A 7,568-nucleotide genomic window follows, 5' to 3' on the forward strand; every position below is an offset into this window, starting at 1 on the left:
TGAACCCCTGCCCTTCCACTTCAGTCCTGCCATGTTCCGAGCCCTGGCTGCAGGGTGGCATCTCCTCTGGTACCCACCTCTTCTGATTCTCCTCTGTCATCTTCATAGGCCTCCATGCCTGGTTTCATGAGGAAGGGTGAGATGTTGGGGGCAAGGCCGGGGTCAGAGCAGCAGCTTTTCATGGGCTCAGGCCTAGATTACGGCCTCTGTTGGGATCCAACACTCCACCTGAAGTCTGGCTCAGAGCAAAGAAAATAAATGGATTACTTGATACAGCTGTGGATCAAAGTGGGTGGAGTCCACGTAGTTTACTTTTTTGTTTTGCAGTGCTGGACCTTGTGCATGCCAAGCAAGCACTCTACCACTGAAATATACACCCCTTCTCCCATTATTCTTTTTTTTTCTGTGAGGTTTTAGTAAGCCCTGTACCCTTTCAGTAGAGTAATGCCAACACACTGTGGTTGGTTTGGCTCTCTCAGGGAGTGAATGCTAGAATGAGGCCTGCCCTAGAGTTTGTTGTGTCCAGTGCCGGCGGGCACTGCCTCACTCTGGCAGTCCTCAGACAAAGGCTCTTTCATACAGCTGCGGTTCCAAGCTATGAACCCAGAGTGTGTGAGCTGCTGAGCAAAGGATATCAGATTTTAGATTTCCCTCGGCTGCTGTAGGGGGACCCTAAAGATGTTCATTCTTTTATCTACTTATTTTGCTTTTTGTGCTGGTACTGAGGCTTGAACTCAGGGTCTTTTGTTCTTGCCTGTCTTTTTCCACTCACTGTTTGTTCTGTATCTTTGGAACCACACTTTCAGTTCTGGCCTTTTGATGATTATCTGGAGACGGAGTCTCTTAGATTAGTCAGCCCTGACTGGCTCTGAATCACTATCCTCAGATCTCAGGCTCTTGAGTGGCAGGATTAATAGGCTCAAGCCACTGGAACCCAGTGATTTTTTATATTTTAAGTGAAAAAATGAGATATAACTCAAGTGGCATAAATATCTAGCCCTTTTGAAGTATAACATGAATGGTCTTCTTTGTATTCAGTTGTGTAACTATCACAACTACTAATTCTATGTCTGAAACTCCCCGAGGAAGCTCCTTACCGATCCGCTGTCACTCTGTTTTCCCTGTCCTCAGCCCCTGGCAGCACACCCCCACTTTCCATCTCTATGGATTTGCCTATTCTGGACATTTCACTGCAATCATTTTCGGGTTTTTTTTTTTTAGGGCAGGCTTGGCCACCCTGCTTCACTCTCTCATCCCATCCTTTGGCCTGCACATGGAGTTGAGGCCATCAAATGAGGCCATGCGCCATGTGTTCAGTGGAAACTAGGTGCTTGCCAAGAGCAACATCTCCATTTGCAAGGCTGGGCCTCGTTTTTGTACTCAGGACATCAGGAGACTCAGCACACAAAGAGGTCCCTTGTCTCTTTGGTACCCACCCAGTGCCATGCTGTCCAAATCTTCCCATACTGGTCCCAGGGCTCTGCCTGTGAACCTGTTTCTGAAATGTCTTCCAAGCAGCTGAGTCCAGCTGTTTTCTTCTTCTTCTTCTTCCCCCACCCCCTCCACCCTCCTCTTACTTCTTCTTGGTGGTGGAAATGGGGCCAAACATTGGGTTTTCTTTTGGAACTGATAACTGCTGACAAGTTGCAGGAGTAACTCAATGCTTTGCTGTGGGCTTGAGGGCCTTCTGCAACTTTTGAAGTGACAAGTAGCTTGACCTGGAGCTTCAACAGATCCCTCTCACTGATCCTTTCTTGTGTTTCATGTGCTCTTTGCTGTGAGGATATAAAATTTGCTTTTCTGAGAAAGGTATGTACAGAATCTTGATGTGACTTATTTGCTCCAGACAGGCACTCGGTTTTTCCTTCTCAGGGCTTGTCCTTTCTCCCCCTTCCCAGTCCACCCTCATTCAGCAGCCAGATCTGTCACTCCTGTGACTCCATTTTACCAAGAATGACAAAGTCCTCACCAAACTACCTCTGACTCCCACTCTGCCCCCTTCACGAGTTCTGGCCACACTGACCTCCTCTCCATTCCCCACATCCCACTGCTGGGTTTGCATTTACTGTCCCTTCACTTGGGAACAGTCTTTCCTATGGGGCTCCCTCACTTCATTTATGTCCTTCTGCTCAAATATTTTCCTCAGGCAATGTTTTCCTGGATCATCTGTGAGAAAACCCCACTTCCAAGTTTTTTTTCCCCCCTTAACTGGCTTTCCTTTCACAGTACCTATCACTACTACTCACATTTGTCTGTGTATCATCTGTCATCCTGTCTAGAATGTAAGCTCCTTGGCAGCAGGAACCCTATTTATTTTTTCACTTCTGTATCATCACCCAAACAGAGCAGGTGCTCAAAAGTATATGCCAAATAAAGAAACATAGCTCTTAATCAATTGTTAACTCATTTGTAAAATGTGGCGGCTCAATTTCCTCCAGTAGTGGGTAGTTAGAATTAAATAAGATGGGTTTAAAGCACTCAAACCAGTATCTAATATTTCATTAGGTGCTTCATAAATGACACTGGAAAGTCATTCCTTGGATACTTATTTCTTACTGGGGCCAGGCCTGTGGTAGAGACTGGTGATGCAGGGATGAATCTTCAAAGAACATACAGGGCAGGAGTCATTGAGAGCTTGAACGAGACAATTTGGAGGAATATGGAGCACTATACACTTCTTTTTGTTTGTTTGGTGTTTTTTTGTTTGTTTGTTTGTTTTTGGCCAGTCCTGGGGCTTGGACTCAGGGCCTGAGCACTGTCCCTGGCTTCTTTTTGCTCAAAACTAGCACTCTGCCACTTGAGCCACAGCGCCACTTCTGGCCATTTTCTGTATATGTGGTGCTGGGGAATTGAACCCAGGGCCTCAATTATATGAGGCAAGCACTCTTGCCACTAGGCCATATCCCCAGCCCCAAAATTCTTTTTTTTTTTTTTTTTTTGGTTGCCAGTCCTGGGGCTTGGACTCAGGGCCTGGGCACTGTCCCTGGCTTCTTTTTGCTCAAGGCTAGCACTCTGCCATTTGAGCCACAGCACCACTTCTGGCCATTTTCTATATATATGTGGTGCTAGGGAATTGAACCCAGGGCTTCATGTATATGAGGCAAGCACTCTTGCCACTAGGCCATATCCCCAGCCCACTATACACTTCTGAAACACAAGCATGACAAGACCTTTAGGAAAATGACCAAAAGAGCATTCAAGAGGAGGGAGGAGGCCTGATGGTGTCATGTTTTTCCTTTACCCCCCAGACTGGGAGAGGTAGGCCTAGCCAAGGAGTCGGATGGAGGTCAGAAGGGATGAGTTGTCCTCTCTGTCTGCTCCTGCTCAGGAGGAAGATGGTGACTCTGAGCAGGAATCACTTTCCTATCCCACCTTCAAGAAGTCTACCTGCCCATGACAGCTCATTTCAGCTGCCAAGGGCCCAAGAGCAGGCAGTAGCACAAGGATTCTTTCATCCCTTTGTGGAATTTTAAACTCTTTTCCTCTGGCATCTGAGATGAGCAGCTAAGTTTGTGCAAAATTACCTGTTAGGGGTCAGAGAGGATTCATGTTTTTTTGTTTTTTGTTTTGTAACTCAAGACTGCAGCCACGTTTCTTCTTTTTTTTGTAATTTATTTATTAATTAAACACAAATTTTTTGACAAGGTGTTGTGCAAAAAGGGTACAGTTACATAGTAGGGCAGTGTGTACATTTCTTGTGATATCTTACGCCCTGTTTTTCTATCCCTTCTCTAGGTCAGGTAGACATATATACAATACCCAATGTACCAAGAACATATACAGTAGCCACGTGGCCTACGCCCAAGAAAATTCGCCTAGGGCTTTAAATGTAATGTCGACATTAGACAATATGTCGACAGTAGTCTTATATGAACGTACATACGTAGCTTTTGAGCTATTGTATTCCACTGAGAGGTCAATTTTTGACCTTTATATGTTGAGTTTTAGTTACATAATGTTGGGTCACTGCCCCAATTCTGTGGGAAATACCATTTGACAAGCAGTTTTTGGGTTTCACAGACCTGGTCTCTACTGTCTCCCCCCTTCTTAACAGTCATATATCAGGGAGATCATGCCCCTTTGTTTTCTGTGTTCTAGGCTTGTCTCGCTCAACATTATTTGTTCAAGTTCTGACCATTTCCCTGCGAATAACAATATTTCACCATTCCTAATCGCTATGTAGTATTCCATTGTGTATAGGTACCATATTTTTTGGATCCCTTCATCTGTGGAGGGGCATCTGGGTTGATTCCATATTTTGGCTATTGTGTATTGTGCAGCGATAAACATGGAAGTACAAATGTCTTTTTGATATCTTCGGACCTGCTGTTCAGGATAGATGCCTAGGAGTGGTATGGCTGGGTCACAGGGTAGGTCTATATTGAGCTTTTTGAGAAACCTCCATACTGTTCTCTAACGTGGTTGTACTAATTTGTACTCCCACCAACAATGGAGAAGGGTTCCTCTTTCCCCGCACCCCCTCCAGCATTTGTTGTTGCCTGAGTTCAGAGTATAGGCCATTCTAACTGGAGTGAGGTGGTATCTCAGGGTTGTTTTTATTTGCATTTCCTTTACTACCAGGGATGTTGGACATTTCCTCATATGTTTCTTTGCCTTTTTTTTTTTGCCAGTCCTGGGCCTTGGACTCAGGGCCTGAGCACCATCCCTGGCTTCTTCCCGCTCAAGGCTAGCACTCTGCCACCTGGGCCACAGCGCCCCTTCTGGCCGTTTTCCATATATGTGGTGCTGGGGAATCGAACCGAGAGCTTCATGTGTAGGAGGCAAGCACTCTTGCCACTAGGCCATATTCCCAGCCCCTCTTTGCCATTTTTATTTCTTCTCTTGTGAAGTCTCTCTTTAGCTCCTTTGCCCATTTCCTAATTGGTTTTCTGGGCTTGGAGGGGCTTAGTTTTTTGAGTTCTCTGTAGATGACAGATATTAGGCCTTTGTCTGTTGCTGTGCTGGTAAAGATCCTTTCCCATATGGTTGGCTGTCTTTCTATTTTGGTGGCTATGTCCTTAGCTGTGCAGAAACTTTTTAATTTGTAGTAGTCAGGATTCATGTTTTGAAACATGAATCAGTCCTGTCTCAGTCATCTGCCATAAACCCTCTAGCTGAATCCCACTGAGATGCCAATAAAAGCTAAATTGCCTGAGATCTTTGCCTACTCTTTTCTCATATTGCACTTCCTCAGTATCTCGAATTAGTCTTAACAGGATGGAAGGTAGCCCCAAATCCCCAGGAAGGAATCACTTAGCCCCTTGGCTTAACTCTTGAATACTCCTCAGTGTGTGCAGTGACCGCTGGAATGAGCTGGGAGGAGGGTTGCCAAAGACCTCAGGGTTACAATTGGGAAGAACTCAGCTCAAGACATTTAGTCAGCTAGCCTATGCCCAGGGACATACATGCATATAAGATACCCTCAACTCTGGGTGACCTTGGGGTCAGATTGCCAGATTAAAATAATATGGTACACCCAGTTAAATTTCTGCTCAGGCAAATGGGATAGTTTCTATTTCTATCTTGTGCAATATTTGGGATATTCTTTTTTCTTTTTTTGCCAGTCCTAGGCCCTGAACTCAGGGCCTGAGCACTGTCCCTGGCTTCTTTTTTGCTCAAGGCTAACAACTCTGCCACCACTTGGGCCACAGCGCCACTTCTGGCCATTTTCTGTATTTGTGGCTAGGGCCTCATGTATACGAGGCAAGCACTCTTGCCACTAGGCCATATTCCCAGCCCCTGGGATATTCTTGATATTGAAACATTATGAAGTTCAGCATTCGCTGGGTCTTTTTTTTTTTTTGTCGGTTGTGGGGCCTGGAGCACTGTCCCTGAGCTTTTTCGCTCAAGGTTAGTTCTATCACTTTGGGCCACAGCACCACTTCGGGCTTTCTAGTGGTTAACTGGAGATGCGCCTGCTTTGAGCCGCGATTCTCAGCTCTCAGCCTCCTGAGTGGCTAGATGATAGGCGTGCGCCTCCGGCGCCCGGCTAGAGTCGGCATTTTATTTGCTAAGCCTGGCCACCCAGCCTGGCCGAGTCCCATTGGGCCGGCTGGACGTCCCTCTATGGAATTTGTTTGCTCCATCCGTGGATCTGGGATATTTCTGAGGCTTGCGGAGGGACTCCTCTAGCCGAGCACCCCTACTTCCTCCTGCTCAGGACCCTCAACTTTCTCATTCGAATATAAAGACTGTCAGGAATGGAAACGATGCTCCTTAACTACCGCCTGACGGAACCATGATTGCGCGCCTTGTAGTCGCTCGCAGCTCCACTCACGGCCTCTAACTCCGTCGGCTTCCGGATTCGTGACGTCACTTCCGCATCCCAAGCCGCCACAGGGGCTTGCGCTTTCTCTGCCTGCCGGGAGGAGGAACCGACCTAAGTATAAAAAACCCCGGTGGAAGCCATTGGTTGAAAGGTATAGAGGCGCAGCTCCGACTCCAGCGGGAAACTTCGCCAATGGGAAGCGGAACCTTCTCTGAAGGCGGAGCTCCTACGGGAAAGGGGTCAACCCGGGACGGGAGACCCGGAATCCACCGCCTTTAGGAAGGCCCTGGTTATGCCGGAAGTAGATTCTGGTCTGTCAGCGACTTCCGCTTCGGTTGGAAAGGTAGCACTTTCCTTAACCGGAAAGCAGGGTGGGTGTGTGGACAGTCGTCTCCGCTCTCTTCTTTGGCTGTCGTTTCATACTCGAGAGATGACATCTTTCAGACAGCCGAAAAGCGAGGCTTTGAATGAGCTCCACTGACAAGATGTTTGGCATTTTAAAATAATGTACCTACTGTCCTGCCCTGCCTTCACCCTACTGGTGCGTTGTTTCATCTCATCCACTCCGGATCTTTTTTTTTTTTTTTCCTTCCATTTCTGGAGTTTGAATTTAGGGCCTGGAAACATTATCAAACTTAAGGCACAGACCCCCCCCCCCTAGTTCTTCCCCCCTCCCCATTTTTCCAGTAGTCTGTTTTTTCAGGTAAGGGTTTCACTTTAGGGGTTGGCCCGGACAACCATCCTACTTCCACCTCCGCCCTGTCTCTAGTGTTATACCAGGCTTGTTTTTTGAGGTAGGGTCTTGCTAACTTTTTTCCCCTCCATGCTAACCTCCAACTATGATCTTTACATCTCTGCCTAGCTAGTTTGAAAAAAAAGGGGGGGTGTCTTTTCTATCAAAGTAGTTTGCTTTCTTTCTGTTAATTTTGTGAGAATTGTTTTTCTGAAAAGTTCACGCTTTGACCAGTTGGCTTGGCCCTCGTTAATAATATTTTGGTTGCATTCTTTTTCTTTGTGCACTCTAAGACATCATTTTAAAAGTGCCTTTAATTTTAGTTAAATCCTGTTAATTCAGCCCAATCCTTTTGCAGATTGTGAACCTGAGCTCAGCCATGGGAGCTAGTGGCTGGGCCTCCTGGGTTTAGGATTAAAAAAAGGAGCAGCCTGCCTCCTCTGTGTGTTTGCTTGCCAGAGTTTTGGATGATGGCACACCCCCCTGCAGAAGTCAAGTTTGCCTTACCAAGTTGCTTTGGAGCTGGTGTCCCTATTCCTACATGACACCCCAACATCCTGAGCTGTT

The 7,568-nt window shown here is 46.6% G+C and overlaps 1 long non-coding RNA gene across 1 annotated transcript; it reads right to left on the minus strand.

Annotated features, from left to right (window-relative positions):
- Nucleotides 1-2,552: 2,552 nt before the first annotated feature.
- On the minus strand, nucleotides 2,553-3,482 carry LOC125354879. The gene is made up of 2 exons (XR_007211557.1): nucleotides 3,144-3,482; nucleotides 2,553-2,677 (listed from the first exon to the last, which is right to left on the minus strand). It is a non-coding gene; the product is annotated as an uncharacterized LOC125354879 (long non-coding RNA).
- Nucleotides 3,483-7,568: the final 4,086 nt, after the last annotated feature.

Source organism: Perognathus longimembris, chromosome 7, assembly GCF_023159225.1.
Source record: "Perognathus longimembris pacificus isolate PPM17 chromosome 7, ASM2315922v1, whole genome shotgun sequence".
NCBI lineage: Eukaryota > Metazoa > Chordata > Mammalia > Rodentia > Heteromyidae > Perognathus > Perognathus longimembris.